The following is a 26,337-nucleotide window of genomic DNA, read 5'->3' as shown; positions in this document are numbered from 1 at the left end:
GATTTATTAGGGGAACTGGCTCACATGGTTATGGAACCTGAGAAGTCTTCCCCACTCAGTCCAGCAACGAACACACCAATCTCTGCTGGAAACACTCACAGATACACAGAAAGAAAAGATAAACACTATACAATGCCTTTTAGTTCAAGTGACTTTAATCTTTAAGAAATAAAAAATAGTTTTAAAGATAATTGGTAGAATGTAAATAGGTGCTGTAAATAATGTAAGTTAGATATAGGTTTGCTAAATGTTTAAAGATTGTAAACTGCCTGCTTTACAACTTAGTAAGGCCTGGGGACATACGAAATCAACCACACCCCTAACTGTGCTGGAAAAAGTCAGACTTCATCTGTTCCTAGTACATAACTAAAACAACTTACCAGGGTTTTACGTTAAAGTTAAAATTGCTAAGAGTTACCATTATAACATGTAAATGAGACTACTGGAAATAGATTTACATGCAAAGTGTGTAAGAAAAGTAAAATGTGTTTGTAGTAAACAACTATAAAAAGGCGTGGAAATATAAATCTTGCCTAGGAATAAAAGATTGTTTTGAAGGCAACATAAGGGTAAAATTTGGCTTTCTCTCCCTTGTACAAGATTTTTATGTAGTAGTGAAGAATAATGAAAGATTTTCATTTGCCTTCCAGATAGACTGCTAAGGAGAGGAAAGAGGGGAAAGGAGACAAACTGTTGAAAAGCTAAGTTTTCCCTCTTAATGAGTAAAGGTTTTTGCCTTGTTTTAAATTTTTTGAGTCATCTTTTTGGCAAAATAAATAATTTATGTTAATCTGGAATTGTATTTTACAATATCAAGTGTTTTAAACCTCTAATGTTTAACAGGCTTCCCTAAATCAAACTTCAGATTCAAAATTGTCTTTCCTAACCTGCCGAGACCAGCTCGGTTGGGGAGATCCTAACCCAGTGGCACTAGAGGAATTAAAGACACACACACAGAAATATAGCATGTGGAGTGGGAAATCAGGGGACTCACAGCCTTCAGAGCTGAGAGCCCCAAACAGAGATTTACCAACATATTTATTGACAGCAAGCCAGTGATAAGCATTATTTCTATAGATTATAGATTAACTAAAAGTATTCCTTACAGGAAACAAAGGGATGGGCCGAAACAAAGGGATGGGCTCTGGCTAGTTATCTGCAGCAGGAACATATCCTTAAGGCATAGATCGCTCATGCTATTGTTTGTGGCTTAGGAAGGCCTTTAAGAGGTTTTCTGCCCTGGGTGGGCCAGGTGTTCCTTGCCCTCATTCCAGTAAACCCACAAACTTCAACATGGGTGTCATGGTCATCATGAACATGTCACAATGCTGCAGAGATTTTGTTTATGGCCTGTTTTAGGGCCAGTTTATGGCCATATTTGGGGCCTATCCCCAGCACTAACTGCTAGCTTTCAGATGCTACAGAGGGCCTCTGAAGCATCCAGAAGAGAGGTAAACAGGATTATTTGGGATGTTTAGGTAAGTGGGATTGCCAAAATGGTGTTTAATCTTCTTCAGTTTATATTTTAGTGAATAATATTAACATATGTATGGAATTTCTAAAATTCTAATGTCTGAGTATATGCTATCAATCATAATTAAGGTTATTATGTTAAGTTATTGTAAACCACAGAAATTACCAAATTTCTTTGTCAATTGTGTCTTGTCATTGTTGTTGTTATTTGAGACAGTCTAGCTCTGTCATCCAGGCTGGAGTGCAGAGGCATGATCTCGGCTCACTGCAACGTCCACCTCCCAGGTTTAATCAATTCTCATGCCTCAGCCTCCTGAGTAGCTGGGACGGCAGGTATGTGCCACCATGCCCAGCTAATTTTTTTGTATTTTTAGTAGAGACAGGGCTTCAACATGTTGGCCAGATTGGTCTTGAACTCCTGACCTCAAGTGATCTATTCACCTTGGCTTCCCAAAGTACTGAGATTACAGGCATGAGCCACTGTGCCCAGCCCTCGTGTTACTGACTGTAACTACCCTAGACATTTTGTCATTCACAGACAATTGTTGTCTTGTTTTAATCCTCTTCAAAAGATGGTTTATAATCAGCTATAGGACTTTGACAGGTGCTCTCAAATATAAGTTTCTAATAACTTTGGAGATTATGACATTGGAATAAAGGAAAAATGTACAGGACTCATGAAGAGCTGAAATATTCATAAATGGCAAGCAAACCAAGAGTTAACAGAATGGACTGAACTAATAGAAAACTGAAGCAATTTTTTTAACCTTTTTGCTTAAAACATTGCTGATCCTTGGCCAGGCACAGCAGCTCATACCTATAATCTCAGCACTTTGAGAGTCCAAGGCAGTTGGGTCACTTGAGGTCAGGAGTTTGAGACCAGCCTGGCCAACGTGGTGAAACACGATCTCTACTAAAAATACAAAAATTAGCCAGGAGTAGTGGCAGGCCCCTGTAGTCCCAGCTACTCGGGAGGCTGAGGCAGGAAAATTGCTTGAACCTGGGAGGCGGAGGTTGCAGTGAGCCAGGATAATGCCACTGCACTTCAGCCTGGGTGACAGAGCAAGACTCTGTCTCAAAAAAAAAGTTACTGATCCTTGTTTTGTTTTTCAGAGTCAAGGAAACAAGCTATGTACAGCCTTTAATAATTAGGTAAGGTATAGTCTTGTAAACAAAATTTGGAGCATGTTTGTTTCTTTCTACCTGACTTCTCCAAAATTTGGAAACTATTTGTGAGTACTCTTAACTTACGGCAATATAGTTGTTTGCATCAGTGCAATAAGAATCCATTTCATTTTGCAACAGGACGCAATTGGAGAAATTAGTTGTTTTACTGGCTTTGACTGGAAGGGTATGCTTCCCTTGTAAATCAAGCTTGACTTACAGTGACAATAAGAGCCCCTTGGGAAAACTGGCCTCATACCTTGTCTATACCATCCCCATACAGGGTTCCTAAGCTGTGGTGAGTAGAGATTGTCACTTTCTCACAGGTCTAGGAACCCCATATTTTTGGAACTATAAGAAGAGAGGAATTCACCCAATTCATATGTATTTGAGGGTACAAACCCATGGCTAGGCGTGGCTTTAAAAACTCCTATCTCAGATTTCTTATGGAACAGAGTTCTATCAAAGCCAATTTTAAAAGCCTATATAAAAACAATTATTCCTGTTGCACTTTATCCAAATAATCAGGCCAAGTATAAAACTAAAGTTTGGCTGGGCATGGTGACTCACGCCTGTAATCCCAGCAGTTTGGGAGGCCAAGGCAGGTGGATCACTTGAGGTCAGGAGTTTGAAACCAGCCTGGCCAAAATGGTGAAACTCCATCTCTACTAAAAATACAAAAATTAGCCAGGCGTTATGGCAGGCACCTGTAATCCCAGCTACTCGGGAGGCTGAGGCAGGAGAATTGCAGAGCGAGACTCCATCTCAAAAAAAACAACAAAAAAAACTAACATTTATTTTGCAAACAACTCAGTCCTATCATGATTTGTTTTTAAAAAAATGAGGACCAGAGAGAGACAAATTATATTTCAAAACTTATACACTTGTCATTAAATTCTAATCTCCTTGGTTGTTTTTAGTTCTTGCCTACATTTTAGACTAACCCTGCTTATTCCTGTAAACCAACTAGCAATCTCTGGCTGCAGCTCAGAAAAAAAAAAAGAAATGGATAATGCAAAAATCTAGATCAGTATTCCAGTTCTGAGCAATTATCCTGCAAATCCTGCTAGGTGATGGGAGTAAATAGAGTTCCCATAACCCAGAGTTTTCTTTGTTTTGGAAAATAGAACCAAAGAAGTTAACCAAAGCCAAACCCCATGTATCCAAATCTTAGCAGGCAGAAATATAGCTACCAGTTATCTGGGCATGTTGGCAGCCTTGGGATTTTTGGCTGTCCTTACCCCCACCCCTTTGCTTTGTTTTAATACATGTCCTCTAATAATCCAAATTGTTTCTTCTTTCCTAAAGGCTATCAAGCTCCAAATAGTGATGCAAATGAAACCACACATGGATGCACCTTTCTTCCAAGGACTCTTAGACTGACCTCAGTAGGAACCCTACCAGCTGTTCCCCACACAATCCCCCTCTCCAGTAGAAAGTAGCTAGAAGGATCATCTCCCCACTTCCCTAATAGCAGTTATGGTCTTCACTCCTGAGGAGGGGGAATGAGAGAGGAGAAAGGAAGAAACTGGTGAGGCAGGCAGTTAGGGTGGATTCTCAGTTAAATTCTTTCAAACAAAAGAACAGCCTGAAAAACGAAGCTGCACAGCCATTGCAGTACATTGAGCTCCATAGAGACAGTGCCGGGGCAAGTGAGAGCCAGATGGGCTCTCACTTGCATTTTTTTGTGCAAACTTGTCTGGAGAAACATAAGAGAAGCACCCAGATGCTTCAGTCAACTTCTCACAGTTTTCTAAGAAGTGCTCAGAGAGGTGGAAGACCATGTCTGCTAAACAGAAAGGAAAATTTGAAGATATGGCAAAGGTGGACAACGCCCATTATGAAAGAGAAATGAAAACCTACATCCCTCCTAAAGGGGAGATAAAAAAGAAGTTCAAGTATCCCAATGCAACCAAGAGGCTTCCTTTGACCCTTTTCCTGTTCTGCTCTGAGTATTGCCCAAAAATCAAAGGAGAACATCCTGGCCTGTCCATTGGTGATGTTGCAAAGAAACTGGAAGAGATGTGGAATGACATTGCTGCAGATGGCAAGCAGCCTTCTGAAAAGAAGGCTGCAAAGCTGAAGGAAAAATATGAAAAGGATACTGCTGCATATCAAGCTAAAGGAAAGCCTGATGCAGCAAAAAAGGGAGTTGTCAAGGCTGAAAAAAGCAAGAAAAAGAAGGAAGAGGAGGAAGATGAGGAAGACGAAGAGGATGAGGAGGAGGAAGATGAAGAAGATGAAGATGAAGAACAAGATGATGATGATGAATAAGTTGGTTCTAGCGCAGTTTCTTTTCTTGTCTATAAAGCATTTAACCCCCCTGTACACAACTCACTCCTTTTAAAGAAAAAAATTGAAATGTAAGGCTTTGTAAGATTTGTTTTTAAACTGTATAGTGTCTTTTTTTGTATGGTTAACACACTACCAAATGTGTCTTTAGATAGCCCTGTCCTGGTGGTATTTTCAATAGCCACTAACCTTGCCTGGTACAGTATGGGGGTTGTAAATTGGCATGGAAATTTAAAGCAGGTTCTTGTTGGTGCACAGCACAAATTAGTTATATATGGGGATGGTAGTTTTTTCATCTTCAGTTGTCTCTGATGCAGCTTATACAAAATAATTGTTCTGTTAACAGAATACCACTCTGTAATTGCAAAAAAAAAAAGTTGCAGCTGTTTTGTTGACATTCTGAATGCTTCTAAGTAAATACATTTTTTTAATACAAAAAAAGAAAAGAAAAATCAAGCTGCAGACACAGACAAGAGAACTTGCATGGGGGCTTGCCTAAGACATGCCCACAGATGCACAGATAAGAAAGCCTACACAGGTAACTTGCCTAGACATACCTGCAATGGAAAATTCCATCCCCTGACACAGGCGCAGTAAGGGAAACAAAGCAATATGGAGTAACTCAAGTTAAAGGCCCGCATGCACATTAGGAGCATGGGGTGGAGCTAGTAGAAATTCGCACCTTAGGCAAATGAGATGTCCAGCCCTCATCAGTTTCCTATAGAAGCCTTTGTATTCAACTGTAAAAATGGCAACCCTCTTTTGGGCCCCCTCTCCACAGCGGAGAGTTTTCTTCTTTTGCTTATTAAACTTTCATTCCAATCTCACCCTTGGTGTACACACATCTTAATTTTCATGGTCACGAGGCAAAGAACTCCAGATGATACCTCAAACAATGAGAGACTGGTACATTATGGTGCATTGGTGAGACTGTAACACTAGCTTGGGGAAAACAATACTGTATAAATATCAGATGCTGATTCAGTGCTTAGGCAGCCTTCTCAAGACCCTTGTCCCAGCCCTATTGTCATCTAGCTGGCACTGTAACTGAGTCTACAAAAAACCACGCCACCATTCTGTCAAGCCAGATGCTTCAGGATGATGGGAAACATGGTAAGACCAGTGAATTTCATGAGCATGGGCTCATTGCTGCACTTTTCTGGCTGTGAAGTGTGTTCCCTCATCAGAAACAGGCTGGATATGGTGGGTCATGCCTGTAATCCCAACACTTTAGGAGGCTGAGGCAGGAGGATTGTTTGGGGCCAAGAGTTCAAGGCTGTAGTAAGCCATGATCATGCCATTGCACTCCAGCTGGGCAACAGAGTGAGACCCTGTCTCAAAAAAAGAAGAAGCAATGTATGTGGAATATTATGATTGATGATGGATAAGGCATTCCATAAGTCCAAATTCATATCCAGAGTGTCTGGTCCAGTAAGGACAGAATGCTGCCCCTTCCATGATGGGAGAGGACCAATGTAATTAACTGCCATCAGGTAGCTGGCTGATCACCCTGGGGAGTTGTGCCATTGCAGGGACTCAGTGTTGGTCTCTGCTGCTGGCAGACTGGACACTCAGAGGTGGCAGTAGCCAGGTCAACTCTGATGAGTGAGAGTTCAAGCTGCCGAACCCATGGATAACCTCCATCAGTGCCACCATGACCACTTTGTTCATGAGCCCATTGGGCGATGACAGGGATGGCTGGGGAAAGAGGTCGACTGATATCCACAGAATGGGCCATCCTATCCTCTTGAATATTAAAACTCCTCCTTGCTGAGGTCACCCTTTGGTGTGACCTCACATGGGGCACAAATATTTTCACACCTTTCCCCACTCAGAGAGGTCCGTCCACATAACTCTTCCTCAAATTTCTTTGTCACTGATGTTCCAACCATGTTTCTTCCAAGTTCCGGACCATCTGCCAAACCATTGGCTCCAGCTCATGAATTGGTTTACAGTCACACATCTGACCATTTCTCCTTTCAAAGCAAAGTGCACAACCAGGCCCACTGCCCAAAGTCTTGAACACTGAGAGGATTTCCCTTCACCACTGTCCTTCAGGGTGTCCCAGAGAGGGGCTGTAGTGCTGCAGCGTCCACTTGTGATTGATGCCTGCATATTGGGCCAAACTATCTGTAAACCTGGTCCTACTCTTCTCTTCTTTTGTCAGCTGAATATAGGAAACTCCCCATGAGCCATAGGTGCAGGCTGAAAGAGCCAAGGAAGGGTAGCAGGAATGGGGACCATGGGAATTTGGGCCACTTCCTCATGCAACTTACTTGTGCCTTTAAGACCTGCTTGAGCCCTGTCATGTATCCACCACTTCCATTTGATGACGGAGTGCTGCTGTGTATGCCCAACTTTACAGCTTGGTGGGTCAGATAATGCCCACCGAGTCACGTGATAACTTGGTGGCCCATGGTCAAGCATCCAGCTACTACAAAGTCCAGCCGCAGGCCAAGAGCTGTCTCTCAAAAGGAGAGTAGTTATGTGCAGATGATGGCAAGGCCTGGCTCCAAAATCCTAAGGGCCTGTGCTGCAATTCGCCTATAGAGGTTGGCCAAAGGCTCCAAACAGCACTCATCTTGCCACTGACACCTCAAGAACCATTGGATCTGTTGAATCATACGGCCGAAGTGGTAGAGCTGCTTGCACAGAGAAGTGTCACTTTCCCCTTATCTCTTTTCCCCTCCATGGCCCTTCGTCCCCACTGTCCTCACATACCTACCTGTTGCAGAGTCTTCTCCTGTTCTGGGTCCCACTCAAAACTAGCAGCTTTTTAAGTCACTCAATAGATGGGCCAGAGTAACACACCCAAGTGAGAAATATGTTGCCTCCAAAATCTGGTACCAGATCGACTATGTAGATATACTATAATATATAATACATATGTATTAGTCTGTTCTTGCAATGCTATAAAGAAATACCTGAGTCTGGATAACTTATAAGAAAGGAAGTTCAACTGGCTTACGGTTCCACAGGCTGTACAGGAAGCACGGCAGCATCTGCTTCTAGGGAGGCCTTAGGAAACTTTTATTCATGGCAAAAGGCAAAGCAGCTTTTACTCATGGTGGAGGGCAAAGTGGGAATGGGCCTTTTAACATGGCAGGAGCAGGACCAAGAGATGGTGGGGGGAGATGCCACATACTTTTATTTATTATTTATTTATTTATTTGTTTGTTTATTTATTGAGACAAGGTCTCACTGTGTTGTCCAGGCTGGAGTGCAGTGGCACAATCTTGGCTCACTGCAACCTCCACCTCCTGGGCTCAAGTGATCCTGCCTCAGCCTCCTGAGTAGCTGAGACCACAGGTGCATACCACCATACCCAGCTAATTTTTTGTATTTTTGGTAGAGGTGGAGTTTTACCCTGTTGCTCAAGCTAGTCTCAAACTACTGAGCTCAAGCAATTCACCTGTCTTGGCCTCCCAAAATTCCGGGACTACAGGCGTGAGCCACCACACCTGGCCCACACACTTTTAAATAACCAGATATCAGGCTGGGTGCGGTGGCTCACACCTGTAATCCCAGTACTTTGGGAGGCCGATGTGGGCAGATCACAAGGTCAGGAGTTCGAGACCAGCCTGACCAACATGGAGAAACCCTGTTCTCTACCAAAAATACAAAAATTGACCGGGCATGGTGGCAGGTGCCTGTAATCCCAGCTACTCAAGAGGCTAAGGCAGGAGAATCGCTTGAACCATGGAGGTGGAGGGTGCAGTAAGTTGAGATCACACTATTGCACTCCAGCCTGGGTGACAGAGCGAGACTCCGTCTCACAAAAAAACAAAAACAGGCTGGGCAGGTGGCTCATGCCTGTAGTCCCAGCACTTTCGGAGGCCGAGGTGGGTGGATCACAAGGTCAGAGTTCAAGACCAGCCTGGCCAACATGGTGAAACCCTGTCTCTACTAAAAATACAAAAATTAGCTGGGCGCGGTGGCATGCACCTGTAATCCCAGCTACTTGAGAAGCTGAGGGAGGAGAATTGCTTGAACTTGGGAGGTGGAGGTTGCAGTGAGCCAAGATCACGCCACTGCACTCCAGCCTGGGTGATAGAGCAAGACTCCGTCTCAAAACAAAAACAAAAACAAAAACAAAAACAAAAAAACAACTAGATATCATGAGAACTCACTATCACCATGACAGCACCAAGGGGGATGGTGTTAAACCATGAGAAACCACCCCCATGATTCAATCACTTCCCACCAGGCCCCACCTCCAACACCGGGGATTACTGTTGACTATGAGATTTGAGTGGTGATATGGTTTGGCTCTGTGTCCCCACCCAAATCTCATCTTGAATTGTACTCCCATAATTCCCACATGTTGTAGGAAGGACCTAGTGGGAGATAATTTGTACCATGGGGGCAGTTTCCCCCATACTGTTCTCATGGTAGTGAATAAGTCTCACGAGATCTGATGGTTTTATCAGGGGTTTCCGCTTTTGCATCTTCCTCATTCTCTCTTGCTGCTGCCATGTAAGGAAGTGCCTTTCTCCTCCCACCATGATTGTGAGACCTTCCCCAGCCACGTGGAACTGTAAGTCCAATTAGACCTCCTTCTTTTGTAAATTGCCCAGTCTCTGGTATGTCTCATCAGCAGCATGAAAACGGACTAATGCTAGTAGGGACACAGATCCAAACCATATCAATATACATATGCATATACAAAAAAAAAAGAGAAATGTGTGTGTGTGCATTAGTCAGAGTTCTCCACAGAAAAAGAACCAGTAGGATGTATATATAGAGGGAAATATATTTATTTTAAGGAATTGGCTCATGCGATTATGGAGGCTGGCAAGTCTAAAATCTGAGAGTAGACTGGCAGACTAAGACCCAGGGCCCGATGCTGCAGTTCACATCCAAAGGCATCTGTTGCAGAATTCCCTCCTGCTCGTGGGCCATTTTTCTCTGTTCAGGCCTTCAACTGATGGGCGAGGCCCACTCGCATGATGGAGGCCAATCTGCTTTACTCAAGTCCACTAATTTAAAGTTTTTTTTTTTTGAGATGGAGTCTCACTCTGTCACCCATGCTGTAGTGCAGTGGCATGATCTTGGCTCACTGCAATCTCCACCTCTTGGGTTCAAGCGACTCTCCTGCCTCAGCCTCCCAGGTAGCTGGGACTACAGGCAGGCGCCACCAGGCCTAGCTAATTTTTGTATTTTTTAGAAGAGATGGGTTTTCACCATGTTGACCAGGCTGGTCTCGAACTCCTGACTATAGGTGATCTGCCCGGTGGCAAGAGCCACTGCACCTGGCTTAATTTAAATGTTAATCTCATCCAAAAACACCCTCATAGAAACATCCAGAATAATGTATGACCACACATCTCTGGCCCAGTTAAGTTAACACATGAAGGTAACCATCACAACTGGCATATGAGTACACAGAAACACAGTCCCTAGCTCTGTCTGTGGAGAGGGACTAGAATCCATGACACCTCAACAACAATGAGGACATTCTGCACCCAGATTTTACTTTCAAATACTGTTCCCTAATAAAAGAAATAAGGACTCCATAGAATTTCTCCTCCATTTTCTCGAAGAAATGGTTGATTCCAGGATTGGAACGGGGAAAATATAGATGAAATTAGAAGATGTTGTAGCAGCTGAAAGTAAAGAATAACTTGGCCACAAGCAGTGGCTCATGCCTGTAATCCCAGCACTTTGGGAGGCCAAGACAGGCGGATCATCTGAGGTCAAGAATTCGAGATCAGCCTGGCCAACATGGTGAAACCTCATCTCTACTAAAAATGCAAAATAAATAAATAAATAAATAAGCTGGGCATGGTGGTGCATACCTGTAGTCCCAGCTACTTGGGGAGGGTGAGGCAGGAGAATCGTTTGAACCCAGGACGGGGAGGTTGCAGTAAGCCAAGATCATGCCACTGCACTCCAGCCTGGGTGACAAAGGGAGACTCCATCTCAAAAAAAAAAAAAAAGAAAAAAGAAATTTGAGGTCAGGGAAATTCAGTCACCTGCTCAAGACTGTATAGTTCTAAATCACAGTGGCAAAACTTGAACTCATGCCTGCCTGACATCTGAACCACGTGGTTATGTACTTTACAGAACATCTGTCTTGCCCCCGTGGTCCATCCCTGCAAACCTGGTTTTTTTGTTTTTTTTTTTTTTTGAGATGAAATCTCGCCCTGTCACCCAGGCTGGAGTACAGTGGCACAATCTCAGCTCACTGCAAGCTCTGCCTCCCGGGTTCATGCCATTCTCCTGACTCAGCCTCCCGAGTAGCTGACTACAGGCGCCCGCCACCATGCCCGGCTAATTTTTTGTATTTTTAGTAGAGAGGGAGTTTCACCGTGTTAGCCAGGTTGGTCTTGATCTCCTGACCTTGTGATCTGCCCACCTTGGCCTCCCAAAGTGCTGGGATTACAAGCATGAGCCTTTGCGCCTGGCCGCAAGCCTGGTTCTTAATGAGTTGTTGACCAGATCTCGTATGCCCAGCATTTCCCATGCTGGGTGGATATAAATAGACACTCTGTGCTCTAACAAGTCAAAGTCTTGGTTCCCCGGGACTTCTCAGCACTTTAGCATGCACTGTGACTCTCTTCAGAGAATGTGCAGGATGCAGATTGTCTGAACTTACATAAGCATGAAACCGTTTTTTTCTTGCAACATTTGCTAACGTCCCAGGTATTATATCCTCCGGCCATACCTTGACTAATATCACCCTTGAGTACTTAGGGACAGTGCGATCCAAGGGGGTCTTTCTTTGGGGGTGAGGGGTAATTACATTTTCTTGGGAGGCTTGCAGGCTGGAAAGCATCCACAGGCTGAAGGGGTTGGTGTTTTCAGGCCCTGGAAGAGCTGGCAGGAGAGCAGATAAGGGCATCAGGGCCCGCCTGGCTCACTGTATGTCAAACTCAGTCAGCAGCTGCTTCCGCTGCATCCTGAGGCTAGCTCTTACGGCAGATAATGCTCCCTCCCCTCTTTACATGGTGGGGGAGTTTGGCCTCCACTGCATTTCCTCTGGCTCAAGAGGCTAAATGTGGTTTCACTGTTGTCTGCCATTGGAAAATTTTGCCTTCCATGCTTTATGGGGCCTGGCGCGGGTGCGGTGGCTCACACCTGTAATCCCAGCATTTTGAGAGGCCGAGGCAGGCAGATCATTTGAAGCCAGGAGTTTGAGACCAGCCTGGCCAACATGGTGAAACCCTGTCTCTATTAAAATTACAAGAAGTAGCCAGGCATGGTGGTGGATGCCTGTACTCTCAGCTACTTGGGAGGCTGAGGCAGGAGAATCGCTTGAATTTGGGAAGTGGAGGTTGCAGTAAGCCGAGATCATGCCATTGCACTCCAGCCCAGGTGACAGAGTGAGACTCTGTCTCACCAAAAAAAAAAAAAAAGGCTTTATGGGAAATATGCGAAAGGCCCCAGAGACAAGGAGAAAAGCAGCTCTGTTTCAACACCTCTTTTTAGGTAATCAATGCTGCCAAGGCTACTACCTTGCACAACTCCAGGAGGCACTGTTGACTTAGAGTACATGGAGCACAGTGAATGGTGCCCACTGGGATCCCTGCTAGTCCTGCAACATCCTCTGGAATTGCGCAGTGTGGTGGCCTTCATGGTGTTCTTTTTCATTTCCTGTGCCAAAAATCAAGGCGTCATTTTGCTAAAAATAGGAAAAAATAATAAATTTCAAGTAATGTTTTGCCTCTAAGCATTTTCCAAAATGTCTTAATGAGTCTTTACTTAAAAAAAAAAAAAGCGGGGGGGAGGAATGGGCGCCATGGCTCACGCCTGTAATCCTTTGGTAGGCCAAGGCAGGCAGATTGCCTGAGGTTGGTAGTTGGAGACCAGCCTGGCCATCATGGTGAAATGCTGTCTCTACTAAAAATACAAAAATTAGCTGGGCGTGGTGGCAGGCACCTGTAATTCTGGCTACTTGAGAGGCTGAGGCAGGAGAATTGTTTGAACCTGAGAGGCAGAGGTTGAGTGAGCCAAGATCACGCCACTGCACTCCAGCCTGGGTGACAAGAGCAAAACTCCACCTCAAAAAAAAAAAAAAAAAGTCTGGGCGCGGTGGCTCACACCTGTATTCCCACCACTCGGGAGGCCAAGGTGGGCAGATGACCTGAGGTCGGGAGTTCGAGACCAGCCTGACCAACATGGAGAAACTCCGTCTCTACTAAAAAATACAAATATTAGCCAGGCATGGTAGTACACGCCTGTATTCCCAGCTACTCAGAAGGCTGAGGCAGGAGAATCGCTTGAACCCGGGAGGCGGAGGTTGCAGTGAGCTGAGATTGTACCATGGCACTCCAGCCTAGGCAATAGAGCGAGACTCTGTTTCAAAAAAAAAAAAAAAAAAAACACACACTTGACCCTGAACTTCAATTTCTAATTCCTAAAGTAAGAGTAATCACACATATTTCAGCAAGTCATTGGGAAACTGAATGAGGAAATGCATGGAATGCTCTTTGGAAGCTATGAAGCACGACATAGTTATGGTAATCATGGTAACAACAATGCGTTAGTGAGATGTAAAGTTGCGCACAAAGCACCAGTAACAAATTCCCAATCTCTGAGGAATTCTGTGTACTTGGCGGCAGTTCCTGTGGATTGACAACCATTCATCCTACAGATATGTTTCACAGCCAAATCTATGCCAGGCTCCAAGCTTAGGTTGGGGATATCTATTAAGAACTGTGGAGAGCATAAGATTTTACCCTACATGGTAGCTAACTTGAGTGCTAACAGAACACACAAGATTCCTGGGTCAGAGACAAAAGATTTTATTCCTCACAGCATGAGAAGCAGAATAATCATCAACATATTTGCATTAGTTCCTCTTACCCCCAAGTCCCACGGGAGTAGGGCTGCCAGATTTAGAAAACAGAAATATAGAGCACCCAGTTGGATTTGAATTTTAGATTAACAATGAATACATTTTTAGTATGTCCCAAATATTGCATGGGATGTGCATATACTAAAAAAGTATTCCTAAAAAAAGTATTCTTTATTTATCTGAAATTCAAATTGAAGGGGAAGTCTTGTATTTTAACTGGCAACTCGACGTGGGTGACACAGATGAGTTCAGCTGTATGAGTTCACCCACAGTGAGTTGCATTACAAGAGACTGACACTGATTTGAAGAACCTAAATCTTTTATAATCTTTTATAAGGGCAGTAAGCATGCTTGCCCTTTAATTCAGAGAGCCGTAGCCTCTGCCTTCCAAGGCTATTTGCATGGAAAGGTAGTCCAGAACAAAAGGCAGTCAGTGGCTCTGCTTGTAAGACTTGAAAAACCATTGGAGAATTGGCTCCCAATGCACCCTAGTGAACAGGTGCTGGGAAAGGGATTTGGCTGTGGCTTCAGTATCTTGAGATAAATGCTTGTCAGTGGGGCTGGTTTCCATCATATCCCTCCCCTAATTCCCACCCCCACTCCACTTTCAGTCTGATTTATTTGCAGGGAGAGACGAGGTTGTACGGTCACAGAGGAGTAAGTCTGTCAAAAATAAGAAATGGACGAGAATACATACCCTCCCATTTCCATTCATTCAGCAAATGTCTAGTGCCTACCATGGTCCAGACACTGTGCTAGGCACTGGGGCTGCAACAGCAGAGGATACCCAGCCAGTCCTTGCCCACATGGCACTTCAGTCTGATGGATTTGTGAAGGGACCTGGAAGAAAAATGACAGCTCCAAGGCCGGGCACGGTGGCTCACTCCTGTAACCCCAGCATTTTGGGAGGCCAAGGCAGGAGGATGACAAGGTCAGGAGTTCAAGACCAGCCTGGTCAACATAGTGAAACCCATCTCTACTAAAAATACAAAATTTAGCCGGTCATGGTGGCATGTGCCTGTAGTCCCAGCTACTTGGGAGGCTGAGGCGGGAGAATCGCCTGAACCCAGGAGGCGGAGCTTGCAGTGAGCCGAGACCACGCCATTGCACTCCTGCCTGGGTGACAGAGTAAGCCTCCGTCCCCCCAGCCAAAAAAAAAAAAACAAAAGAAAGAAAAGAAAAATGACAGCTCCTTTTTGTAAAGAAACAGCTCCAATTGGGAAGCCCCTGCTCACTTCTCTGCCGTGGAGGCTTCAGCGGTAGGCTGAATCTTCCTGCGACTCTTCAGTACGCCTCCTGTGTCTCCACTGCCCCGACTTTGTTCCAACTGTAGCTGCTGCCTAGCAAGGCCTTCCCTCTGTCCCACTTTCCTCCTCCTAATATCCTGCTTTTCCTTGGAAAATTTTAGCTCAAATCTTGCCCCCATCCAAGAACCCTTCTTAGAATGACGCTTCCTGTCTTTGTATTCCCACTATAGATTTCAACCTTACACTGAGCATGGATAACAACCTGCTGTGGATCAGAAGCCCCAGGAGAGCCGGGTGCAGTGGTCGTGTCTGTAATCCCAGCACTTAGGCGGGAGGATCACTTGAGAGCAGGAGACCCTGTCTCTAAAAGAATAATAACAATTATTAGTATTATTTAAAGAAGAAGTAGAGGGAGAGACCCAGAGCCTGAAAGCTGGGGTCACACTCCCTGGGTTTCAGGTCAGGCTCTGCCACTGTAAAGCTGAACAACCCTGGGAAAATCACTCTACCTCTCTGGGTTCCAGCTCTGCCATCTGTCTAGTAGGACCATAGTGAGGACTGAATGAGGTCATGCAGAAAAAAAAGGCCCGCACAGAGCAACATGCTCACTCCTTAAGTCATAATGAGGACAATGATGCTAAACTGCTTGTATATTCCATTTATTTTAATTCCCCGCAACAATCCTATCTGGCAAATGTTATAATCCTCATTTTATGGATGGGAAAACTGAGGCTCAGAGACAAGAAGTCTCTAGCTTCTCTGTACAGAGCATTTTTTTTTCCCCCTAGATGAAGTCTCACTCTGTCGCCCAGGGTGGAGTGCAATGGTGCAATCTTGGCTCGCTGTAACCTCCGCCTCCTGGGTGCAAGTGATTCTCATGCATCACACTCCCGAATAGCTGGGATTACAGGTGTGCACCACAATGCCCCGCTAATTTTTGTATTTTTAGTACAGACTAAAAATTTTATATTTCACCATGTTGGCCAGGATGGTCTCAAACTCCTGACCTCAGGTGATCCACCTGCCTCAGCTTCCCAAAGTGCTGGAATTACAGGCGTTAGCCAATCGGGGCCCAGCCTTCTCTGTACAGAACTCCAGTTGGCTCCCCCAACATCATGGCTTGCTGTTCCTCATCTCCAATGTGGGAAGAAATGGGTTTTTTGCACGATAAACATAATTTGTGGACATTTAAACCTCTTGTTGTCTTGGCAATGCTAAAGTCATTTTGAGCCTTTGCAGACGTGTGCAGCTCATTTCCTTCTGCTCTTGCTCGGCCTCTCCCTCCCTCCTCTTCCATCAGCCTTGCTCTAGGGCCAGACATGTGTTTTGGGGTCCGAGTCCTGCCCTGAGGCCTCCTGCTTGCCTAGGTCTGGTTTGTTCCTGGATAGTCGGGTCTCTGAATTTCCCGAGAGGCCTGAGATGCTGAGAGCCAGCAGAAGTGGACAGGGCAAAGAGTGCCTGGTTCCAGTTGGGGAATGTAACCTGCTCCTGATCCCCCAGGTGTTCACCAGGGACTCATAGCCCTCTCTTCTAAGTTCTGCTGACAAATACAAACTCTTCCACTCACTCGGCAGCAAATCATACTCCATCTCCATTCTTCAAGTTAAATTAAAACCAGCTGCTTCAGGAAGTGCTGTGTCATCAGGGATGCTGGGGATGGATACAGGCATCACAGAGAGAAGCCGCTGTTTATGTTTTCCCTGCCGCCAATGCCATGCTGCTAGCTGCTGTGTGGCACTGCTTGGGTGACAGTCTTCTGTATCTATCCACTGTGGCTGCCTCATATCACCCAGTTTCTGGTTCAGGCCACCGTGATCCTTCTAAGCATGGGGGCTCAGCCGGCAATTTCATCTCTCAGTGCTGAGCTCAGCCACTGGTGCCCTGGGGGTTTGCAGTGCCCACTCACTGCCCCTTCCCCCCAGGGGGAACTCTCCTTTTCATCCCCTAGAAACATTAAGCATGCATTCTGCCCCTTTCTCTGACCCGAGGCCTCAGGGCTTATCTGGAAGGTTAGGAACTTAGAAATGCAAAGGGCTTGTATACTGTCTTTGGTAGGGAGGGTGCTTAAGCTCCCCCCGAGGGTGGGAATGTCTTCCATTCCTTCCTGAGCCAAATAATCTCCCCTTTTTGCAATACTCAGCAGCTCAGATTGGCTCAGCCAAGGGGTCTTCTTTCTACAACAGCGGGAAAACAAAACCCAAGCTCTCTGCGGGCCAGCACAGCACCCGCAGCCCCTTAATCCAGTCCCCGTGGATCCGCCTGAGAGACAAGGTCTATGAATCCATTTTAGAGACAGACGAGCTCTTTCATAGTAAGCAACACCGTCATCAGAATGGCTGTTGCTGGCCGGGCACGGCGGCTCACGCCTGTAATCCCAGCACTTTGGGAGGCCGTGGTGTGGATCACTTGAGGTCAGGAGTTCAAGACCAGCCTGGCCAACATGGTGAAACCCTGTCTCTACTAAAAGTACAAAAAGATTAGCCGGGCGTGGTGGCACATGCCTGTAATTCCAGCTACCGGGGAGGCTGAGGCAGGAGAATCACTGGAACCCAGAAGGCAGAGACTGCAGTGAGCCGAGATCGCACCATCACACTCCAGCCTGGGCGGCAGAGTGAGACTCCATTTCAAAACAAAATAAAAAGACCAACCTGGGCAACACAACAAGACCCTGTCACTCTCTCTCTCTTTTTTTTTCCCCCCCTGAGATGGAGTCTAGCTCTGTTGCCCAGGCTGGAATGCAGTGGTGCGATCTCGGCTCACTGCAACCTCTGCCTCCCAGGTTCAAGCGATTCTCCTGCCTCAGCCTCCCAAGGAGCTGGGACAACATGCATGAGCCACCACATCTAGCTAATTTTTTGTATTTTTAGTACAGATGCAGTTTCACCATGTTGGCTTGGATGGTCTCCATCTCTTGACCTCATGATCCGCCTGCCTCAGCCTCCCAAAGTGCTAGGATTGCAGGCGTGAGCCACTGTGCCTGACCTAACTCTGTCTCTTAAAAACGTAAAAAAAGCCAGGTGTGGTGGCATGTACCTGTCATCCCAATACTCAAGACGCTGAGATGGGAGGATCGCTTGAGCCTGGGAGGTTGAGGCTACAGTGAGCCAAAATGGCGCCATTGCACTCCAGCCTGGGCAACAGAGATCCTGTCTCAAGGAAAAAAAAAAAAAAGAATCTGAAGCTAGGTGGATTATCTCAGGCTTGTTCTACTACATACAAATTTTATTTCTAATGCCCAGAAGATAACATGCAAACTCTCGAGAAGACCTGGTACGTTAGCTTTTTTAAATGTGTGTTTTAAAATTGTTTTTATGTACTTAATTTTAAAAATAGATAAGACATTCTCATGGAACAACAACCTGAAAGTGTAAAAAGGTTTACAGGCCAGGTGTGGTGGCTCATGCCTGTAATCCCAGCACTTTGGGAGGCCGAGGCAGGCGGATCACAAGGTCAGGAGTTTGAGACCAGCCTGGCCAACATGGTGAAACCCTGTCTCTACTAAAAATGCAAAAATTAGCCAGGCATGGTAGCACCTGTAGTCCCATCTACTCAGGAGGATAAGGCAGGAGAATTACTTGAACCCGGGAGGCAGAGGTTGCAGTGAGCTGAGATTGCGCCACTGCACTCCAGCCTGGAAGGCAGAGTAAGACTCCGTCTCAAGAAAAAAAAAAAAAAGGAAAAAATATAAAATGCAAACCCCTGGTCTTCCCCTTCCAAGCCTCCCTGCTGTGACTCCTCAGCTGGCCTCTCTGGCCCAATGTCCTCCTGCAGGGATCTCACGGTCCTTCTCCCGTGCCAGGGCACACATACTTTTCCCTGCCCCGCAGCCCTTCCAAATGCTGTCTGTTCATTCCACTTCCTCCAAGACTCTACTCTCACGTTCCCTTCTGCTTCTCTGGACCAACCTTACCACTCCTGGGAATTTATTTAAAACACCTCCCCCCAGGCCCCCAAGACCTAGGAGTTTCCCCACCTGCGTGGGGCTGAGAAGCAAGTGAGAGAGCTATGGGAACAAATACTAGCTCTGCAAATGCCAAGCTTGTGATTGTGAGGAAGTCACTGCCATCTGGATCCCGTTTCCTCATCTATAAATTGAGGGCTGGGACTGGCCATCTCTCAGGGTTCCTGGGCTGTGTGTTTTTCTAGTTCTGTGGAAGTTTTGCTCTTCCTTATCTGGTATTTCTGTGAAAAAGGCTCATCAGACTTTGGGGAAATCGATCCTCCCCCTGCCTCCCAGCTCACTGTTACTGACATTTCTCTTCCCCACCAAGATCTCAAGGAGGGCATTTTCCCTGCCAAGAACATTCTGGAAGTGCATTCCAAACCCTGCCTGCCAGAGGCCACCTCACCTTGGTGTTTCTGACATGGAGAATCTGAGGAAGAAAGGGGAGGACAGAGGGAGGACAGGGTGAGAGAGGATGGGAAGAGGAAATGCAAGAAATGCAAGAGATGGTTATCCAAGTCACTGGGGAGGGCCTACCAGTAGTAGGCTCCAGGTGGGCTTAACAGAAGTGTTAGGCCAGGCGTGGTGGCTCAAGCCTGTAATCACAGCACTTTGGGAGGTCGAGGTGGACAGATCACCTGAGGTCAGGAGTTTGAGACCAGCCTGGCCAACATGGCGAAACCCCGTCTCTACTAAAAATGCAAAAATTAGCCAGGCATGGTGGCATACAACTATAATCCCAGCTACTCAGGAGGCTGGGGCAGGAGAATCACTTGAACCCAGGAAGTGGAGGTTACAGTGAGCTGAGATCAAGCCAGTGCTCTCCAGCCTGGGCAACAAGAGCGAAACTCCATATCAAAAAAAAAGGAAGTGTTACCGGTGGAGGGTGTGTAGGTTCTTGGCATTCTGAGCAAAGAATTGGACAAAAATGCAGAAACAAAGCAAGGAAAAAATGAAGCAACAAAAGCAGAGATGTATTGAAAATGAAAGGTGGAGGTTGCAGTGAGCCGAGATCATGCCACTGCACTCCAGCCTGGGCCATAGAGCGAGACTCTGTCCCAAAGAAAAAAAAAAAAAAAGACAACCTCAGAACTGAAATGTGATCCTGGGAAGGCTACCAAACATGTAAAAGGTTTATAAAAATTTGCATTGTCATGAATTATTATAATCTTTTATCAGTCATTCAACCAGTTTGCAGAGAGAGAGAGGGGCCAGAAGTCCAACTAGTAGGAAATTCTTACCCTAGGCCAGCGCGGTGGCTCACACCTGTAATCCCAGCACTTTGGGAGGCCGAGGTGGGTGGATCACAAGGTCAGGAGTTCAAGACCAGCCTGGCCAAGATGGTGAAACCCACCTCTACTAAAAACTACAAAAAGTAGCCGGGTGTGGTGGCAGGTACCTGTAATCTCAGCTACTCCGGAGGCTGAGACAGGAGAATCGCTTGAACCTAGGCGGCAGAGGTTGGAGTGAGCCGAGATCACACCATTGCATTCCAGCCTGGGCGACAGGGCGAGACTCCATCTCAAAAAAAAAAAAAAAGAAAGAAATTCGTACTCTATTGTTGGCATGTTAGGTTTCTGGGTTCTTTCTCCTTGAGCGGCCCAAATGATGCTGCTCGACTGTATGCAGACAAACACATTGCCATGAATTAAGAATATTCCAGTGGCTCACGTCTATAATCCCAGCACTTTGGGAGGCTGAGGCAGGCAGATCACGAGGTCAGGAGATTGAGACCATCCTGGCTAACACGGTGAAACCCTGTCTCTACTAAAAATAAAAGAATTAACTGGGCATGGTGGCATGTGCCTGTAGTCCCAGCTACTCGGGAGGCTGAGGCAGGAGAATCCCTTGAACCCAGTAGGCGGAGGTCAGGCTGGTCTTGAACTCCTGACTTCAAGTGATCCGCCCACCTCGGCTTCCCAAAGTGCTGGGATTACAGGCGTGAGCCACTGTGCCCGGCCTAACCATGTTTTTAATAGCCAGTGAGCATCAGGTGCTCACCTAAACATAAGGAAGGATATCAAAGTTAAATACATAGCTATTTTCACCAACAACTCAGAAGATTTAGCTAATAGTATTAAATTAACTCTCATTTGTCAAAAAAAAAAAAAAGCACGTAAACCAAGATCATTTTGTTTTGGCTGGGTTTATAGTTTTATAACCTTCTATGCCAAACTCTGACACCTCAAAGTATTTAGCAGAGACAAATATAAAGTCCAGACAAAAATGTATGCTGACAATTCTGAAGGCATTTCTATTTTACCAATAATTTTAAAACCAGCTTGTTTACTAAAGTTATACTTAAGTCATGTGAACTTGAAAATTGCTTAGACTTATTTAGTTAATTTATGAGCACTCTTTTATTTATAAGCCAATTTGGTAGGCACAAGATATAACAGTAAGTGTACCTACAAATAAACATATCTAGACATGTATATACCGACACAAACAAAGATCCAATAGCTTGGAACTGTAGCCATGAGATAGCAATACAAGCTAGCTGGTTTTACTTTGTTTGCCCCAGTAGATAATCCAATGAAGGCTGTGAACTAAAATTTTGGGTAAAGTAGTTTTCATGGCAGTTTGATTTTTTTGTTTGTTTGTTTGTCTATTCATTTAAGACTGAGTTGCGCTCTGTCACCCAGGCTGCAGTGCAGTGGCGCAATCTCAGCTCATTTCAACCTCCGCCTCCTGGGTTCAAGTGATTCTCCTGCCTCAGGCTCCCAAGTAGCTGGGATTATAGGCGTGTGTCACCATGCCCAGCTAATTTTTTGTATTTTTAGTAGAGATAGGGTTTTACCATGTTGGCCAGGCTACTCTCGAACTCCCGACCTCAGGTAATCCACCCATCTTGGCCTCCCAAACTGCTGGTATTACAAGCTAGAACCACCTCGCCTGGCCTGGCAGTTTGATTTTTATTTTTATTTATTTATTCTTTTTTCTTTTCTTTCTCAGTCTCCAGCCTCCCGAGTAGCTGGGATTACAGGTGCACGCCACCAGGCCTGGGGAATTTTTCTATATTCTGTAGAGACGGGGTTTCGCCACGTTGCCCAAGCTGGTCTGGAAATCCTGAGCTCAAGCAATCCGCCCACCTTGGCCTCCCAAAGTGCTGGGATTACAGGCGTGAGCCACCGCGCCCGGCCGAATTATTTAAGAAGCGAATTTCTTAGTCTATGAAAATGACATTCAATGGCAAATGGCAAAATGAAGTTCTGACTTTTCCACCTGTAAAGTAGATTGATATGAGCGGGAGTGAGAAGACCTTGTCGCTATCAGTATAAGACAAGAGAACTGAGGGCAGCCAGTTGTGGCCACAGCAACTCTCTGAGTGAATTGCTGCCACACTGGGCACAGAAGCGCACACTCTGAAATCGAATGTTTGGATTCCTTTCTACATAATTCTAGTAAAGAGTTATTCCACAGCCTAGGGGCTGCCTTAGAGCCCCGTTTGAGACACTCTGCGCTCACAGATCATGAAGTCAGTGCGCAAACGCGGGCAGACCCTGAACCAGGTGCCCAACGCCCAGCCCTCACTTCCAGAGCTCGGGACTCTCGCAAGAGCGACTCCAGCCCCGGCCTGCCGCTGTCTACATTCGCGCTCTTCCTTCCTCGGGAAACAAACGGTGGATCAGACCTCCAAGGCTCTGAGTTTCCCAGAGTTTGGCCATGCGCCAGCACAGCGCGGCCCCTCCCAGCAGCACAGCACAGACCCCACCCCATCCTCCAACGCCCGGGGTTCCTGCTCTATCACCTACACCACCACCACCACGTGCAGGCCCGAGAAGGCAAAAGAGGCCCAGCCACTCTCACCGGGGATTTTATCCGCCTCCCCGGCACACACACACTCTCACTCACGCACTCGCGCGCCGGCCTTCCAGCTGTCTGTGTCCGGGGCGGGGACCGGCTTGGCACCGACCGCTGCGGGCCGGGCAGAGCGCACCGCCCGCTGTCAGCGCTCGCCGGCTCCTCGCGCCCCTGCCCGCTGCGCTCTGCCCAGAGCAGAAGCCCGGCCGGCCGGCCCACGGGCGGGAGGACGGGCCTCCGCTCGGGCGGAGGCGGCGCGGTGGCTGATCAGAGCGCGGAGGGCCTCGCCGGGGCCGGGAGCTGGGCGCGGTCCTGCTCAGCCCAGCTCGCCGCGCGCCGGCCCTCGGCGCCCGGGTTCTGCGGATCAGGTGGGTCCCGCGGGGAGCCGCCCAGGCCCCCGGAGGCCACGAGCAGGACACGGACGGGGGGCTCCGCGCTTGGGAGAGGGTGGTGAGGGAGTGAAGGCGGGCCGCTGCTCCGGCCCTGCCCGGTGTCTGCCCTGCCTGTGTTCCTGCTTTTGTTCTTGTCGCTACCTCGGTGCCAAATCGGACCCAGTTTCTGTCCCTCTGTCCCCATCCTGTGGCCGTCCCTCCCTCTGTCCAGCCTTCCAAGACTGGAGCCTGAGGAGCTGCAAGTTGAGGTTCCCCCACGGGTCCGCGGGGTTGGGGTGGGGGAAGAGAGGGGAGACGCAGGGGACACAGGATGCGACCAAGTAAGTCGCAGTGAGTGAGGGGTCTGTCCTTGCTTGTGGGGCAGGACAGAAGAATGGCTCTTGCCCAGGACAAGATAGGAAGGGGGCGCCTCTGGGAAGGGGAATCTGGGAGTGGGGGGATAAAGTGAGGGTCGCAGGAACCCCAAGGAGGAGGGGAATAGAGAGGGAGATGTCAGAGAGCTTCGGAGAGCCGAGGACTCAGTCAGACGCCCAGCATGGGGAAAGTTTCCGACACTAACTTTGGCATTCGGGGTGCCTGCAGCACTGGGGCGACGGGAGGCGGGAGTTTCCTCCAACTCTTCAAACCTTGCTCCTACTCGAAAGGGACACCACCCCGAGTTTGGAAATGGCAGGAAAACGGCTAAACACAATGATTGCACAAACTCTTGAAGAAAGTAAAAAAAAAAAAAAAAAAAAAAACAGTAAAAAGAAGAAGAAAAAAATGTCAGCGCGCAAAGAGCCAGAGAAGCAGAGGGATTTGAGATTCCTCGATCTTCCCGCTGTGGCGGCCCGGAGGGACGGGGAGGCGCGAGGGTGTGAGGGCCGCTCCTCCCGGCAGGAAGGAACCGAGACCCGAGGCAGGTGTTTTGAGGCTTTGCTCTTCCTTTGCACTCCTTCGGGCTCCTGAGCAGGCCGGGCTGCCTCCTTCCTTTACCTGGAAACAGGCCTGTCTGAGGAGGCAGGAGATGTAGGGTGCAGCCCTGGCCTGCCGCTTGCTGCCAGTAAGGAGCCACCTTCCCAGACAGAGCCTCAGTTTCCCCGATTGTGAAATAAGGATACTACTGGAGACCTTCCTTCCAGTCTCTGAGTAAGGAAATGCAAGTGCATGGCGAAGGAGGGCTCTGGGAGTGGGGGGTGTGGAGGACAGGGTTATTCTGCTGCATTTCTGTACTTCTTTGACTACATCAGGCACTTTCTACCTCTTTCGGAGTTACATCTGGGTGAATTTTGCCTCCTCTACCAGATGGGGGGCAGCATGTGGATCTAAGTTATCTCATTTACATGTAACAGGTGCTCAATGACTGAATAAGGCAGAGCTGAACGAGTCCCTAGGGATTGCCCAGTCCAGAAGTTTCAACTCTGTCCTGTAAGGCCCGGCATCCTGCCTCAAGGGCCACCATGGTAGGAGAGGGGAACCTAGAGGACAGGGCTCTGGCCCCTTCCCTATCTTATTTCAGACAGAACCAGTTCCGTTCTTCCTTTATCTCCTCTATGTATTGGGAAACTCCTGAGAACGTTTTTGATGTCAGATTGCTCAGATCCAACCTGATCCAGTTTTTGGTGGAGTAGCTGAGGTCCAGAAGTGTGCAAAGTGATTTGGGCAAACTTCTCTAGTGGCCACACCTTACCAGGAGACCTGTCCCCTAAATCATAGGCTAGGAGCTGCCTTTGTCTGGCCATGGTGGCTCTGAGCAGCCATTTCCCCAGCTCTTACCACCAGCTCTCCTACACTCCAACTCCAGGGCCCCAGGGCTGCCTTCTGGCCCTTCTGGGAGAAGAAACCTGTGAATCTCATCCTCTGAGCACTTCCAGGCCTTTAGTGGGACCATTTATGTGAGTTGGTCTCACAGGTTGAGGTAAAAAATAATGAGGTTCCCTGGCCCAACTGAGTAGACTAGGTACCTCCCTGTGTCCCTGCTTTTGTTCTTGTTGCTACTTCTATGTCAGAACTGACTCAGTCTCTGTCCCCATTCTGCGCCCGTCCCTGCCTTCGTCCAGCCTTCTAAGACTGGAGCCTGAGGGGCTGTGGGCTGAGCAGCCCCTCAGGCTAACCCATTTTCCAGTTGAGGAAAGGAAGGCTGAGAGAGACCAAGAAACATATGGGCACTCAGCAACTAAATGGCAGCTAGGATTTGAATGCAGTTCTGGCTCTAAGGTTGGTGCTTTTTCCATTACATCACCTCTCATGATGACTAAAAAATGGCTAATGGACAAATGTCATGGAGACGGGGCAGAGGTGAGGGGAGAACAACCGAAGGAGGGGGCAGCTTTCAGTAGGGGACTGGACATTAATAGAGGTATAAACTCATAAATATAATTTTATCTGAAATGAATGTACTCTTTGCCCTGTACTTTTATTTTAGGTTGGATATGTAAAACTTATTTTCTTTCTTTTTTTTGAGACAGTCTCCCTCTGTTGCCTAGGCTGGAGTGCAGTGATGCTATCTTGACTCACTGCAACCTCCACCTCCCAGATTAAAGCAATCCTCCCACCTCAGCCTCCCAAGTAGCTAGGATTACAGGCGTGTACCACGACACCCAGCTAATTTTTTAATTTTTAGTAGAGACAGGGTTTCACCATGTTGGCCAGGCTGGTCTTGAACTCCTGACCTTGTGATCTGACCACCTCAGCCTCCCAAAATGATGGGATTGCAAGTGTGAGCCACCACGCCCGGCCTACCTTCTATTTTTTAAGATTGAATTTTAAGAGTTTTTGGAGAAAATAACATGAGTCGGGGCAGAATAGGGATATGGTGATATGGAGATGGTGATATGGAGACCATTATGGGCCAGGGCTTGGGAAGGAAAGAACCAAATGGTGGTTGGAATAATGACCTCAGGAATAGGGATTTCTGGGCACTAATATGTTATGTGAGAAATAAATAGACTTTTGTGGCCAAAAGCTAAGATTTGGGGGTTGTTTGTTATGCAGCATGGCTGCAGCAAAAGCTAACTGATACACATTATATAGATGCAATAAGTGCAGATTGTGATGAAACTTTCATGCCATGATAAGGAGTTGTGAGCAATGGGGAATCAACAGAGAAGTAAGGAAAATCACATAACAGGTTAGTCTCTATGGGTCAATTGGGATTTAAAGACCTGGTACTTGTACTCTGTGGGCCAGGCAAATTCATCCATGTTCATGGCTTTAAATGCTACTTCTGTAGCATTCATCTTA

General features: G+C 46.9%; 2 pseudogenes across 2 annotated transcripts in view; both read left to right on the top strand.

The window, feature by feature from the left end:
- Window positions 1-2,450: 2,450 nt before the first annotated feature.
- Window positions 2,451-5,004, top strand: LOC101139960 (high mobility group protein B1-like; annotated as a pseudogene).
- Window positions 5,005-22,768: 17,764 nt separating this feature from the next.
- Window positions 22,769-26,337, top strand: part of GGTA1 (glycoprotein alpha-galactosyltransferase 1 (inactive)) — a 54,651-nt pseudogene continuing 51,082 nt past the window's right edge. For both annotated transcript variants that reach the window (NR_185188.2, NR_132143.4), the window contains exon 1: window positions 22,769-23,091. The product of NR_185188.2 is annotated as a glycoprotein alpha-galactosyltransferase 1 (inactive), transcript variant 1 (transcript). The remainder of the gene's footprint in view (window positions 23,092-26,337) is intronic.

The sequence above is a fragment of the Gorilla gorilla genome, chromosome 13, assembly GCF_029281585.2.
Source record: "Gorilla gorilla gorilla isolate KB3781 chromosome 13, NHGRI_mGorGor1-v2.1_pri, whole genome shotgun sequence".
Taxonomy (NCBI): Eukaryota; Metazoa; Chordata; class Mammalia; order Primates; family Hominidae; genus Gorilla; species Gorilla gorilla.
Note: the sequence above shows the minus strand (reverse complement) of the source record. Positions and strands in the feature narration are given on the sequence as shown.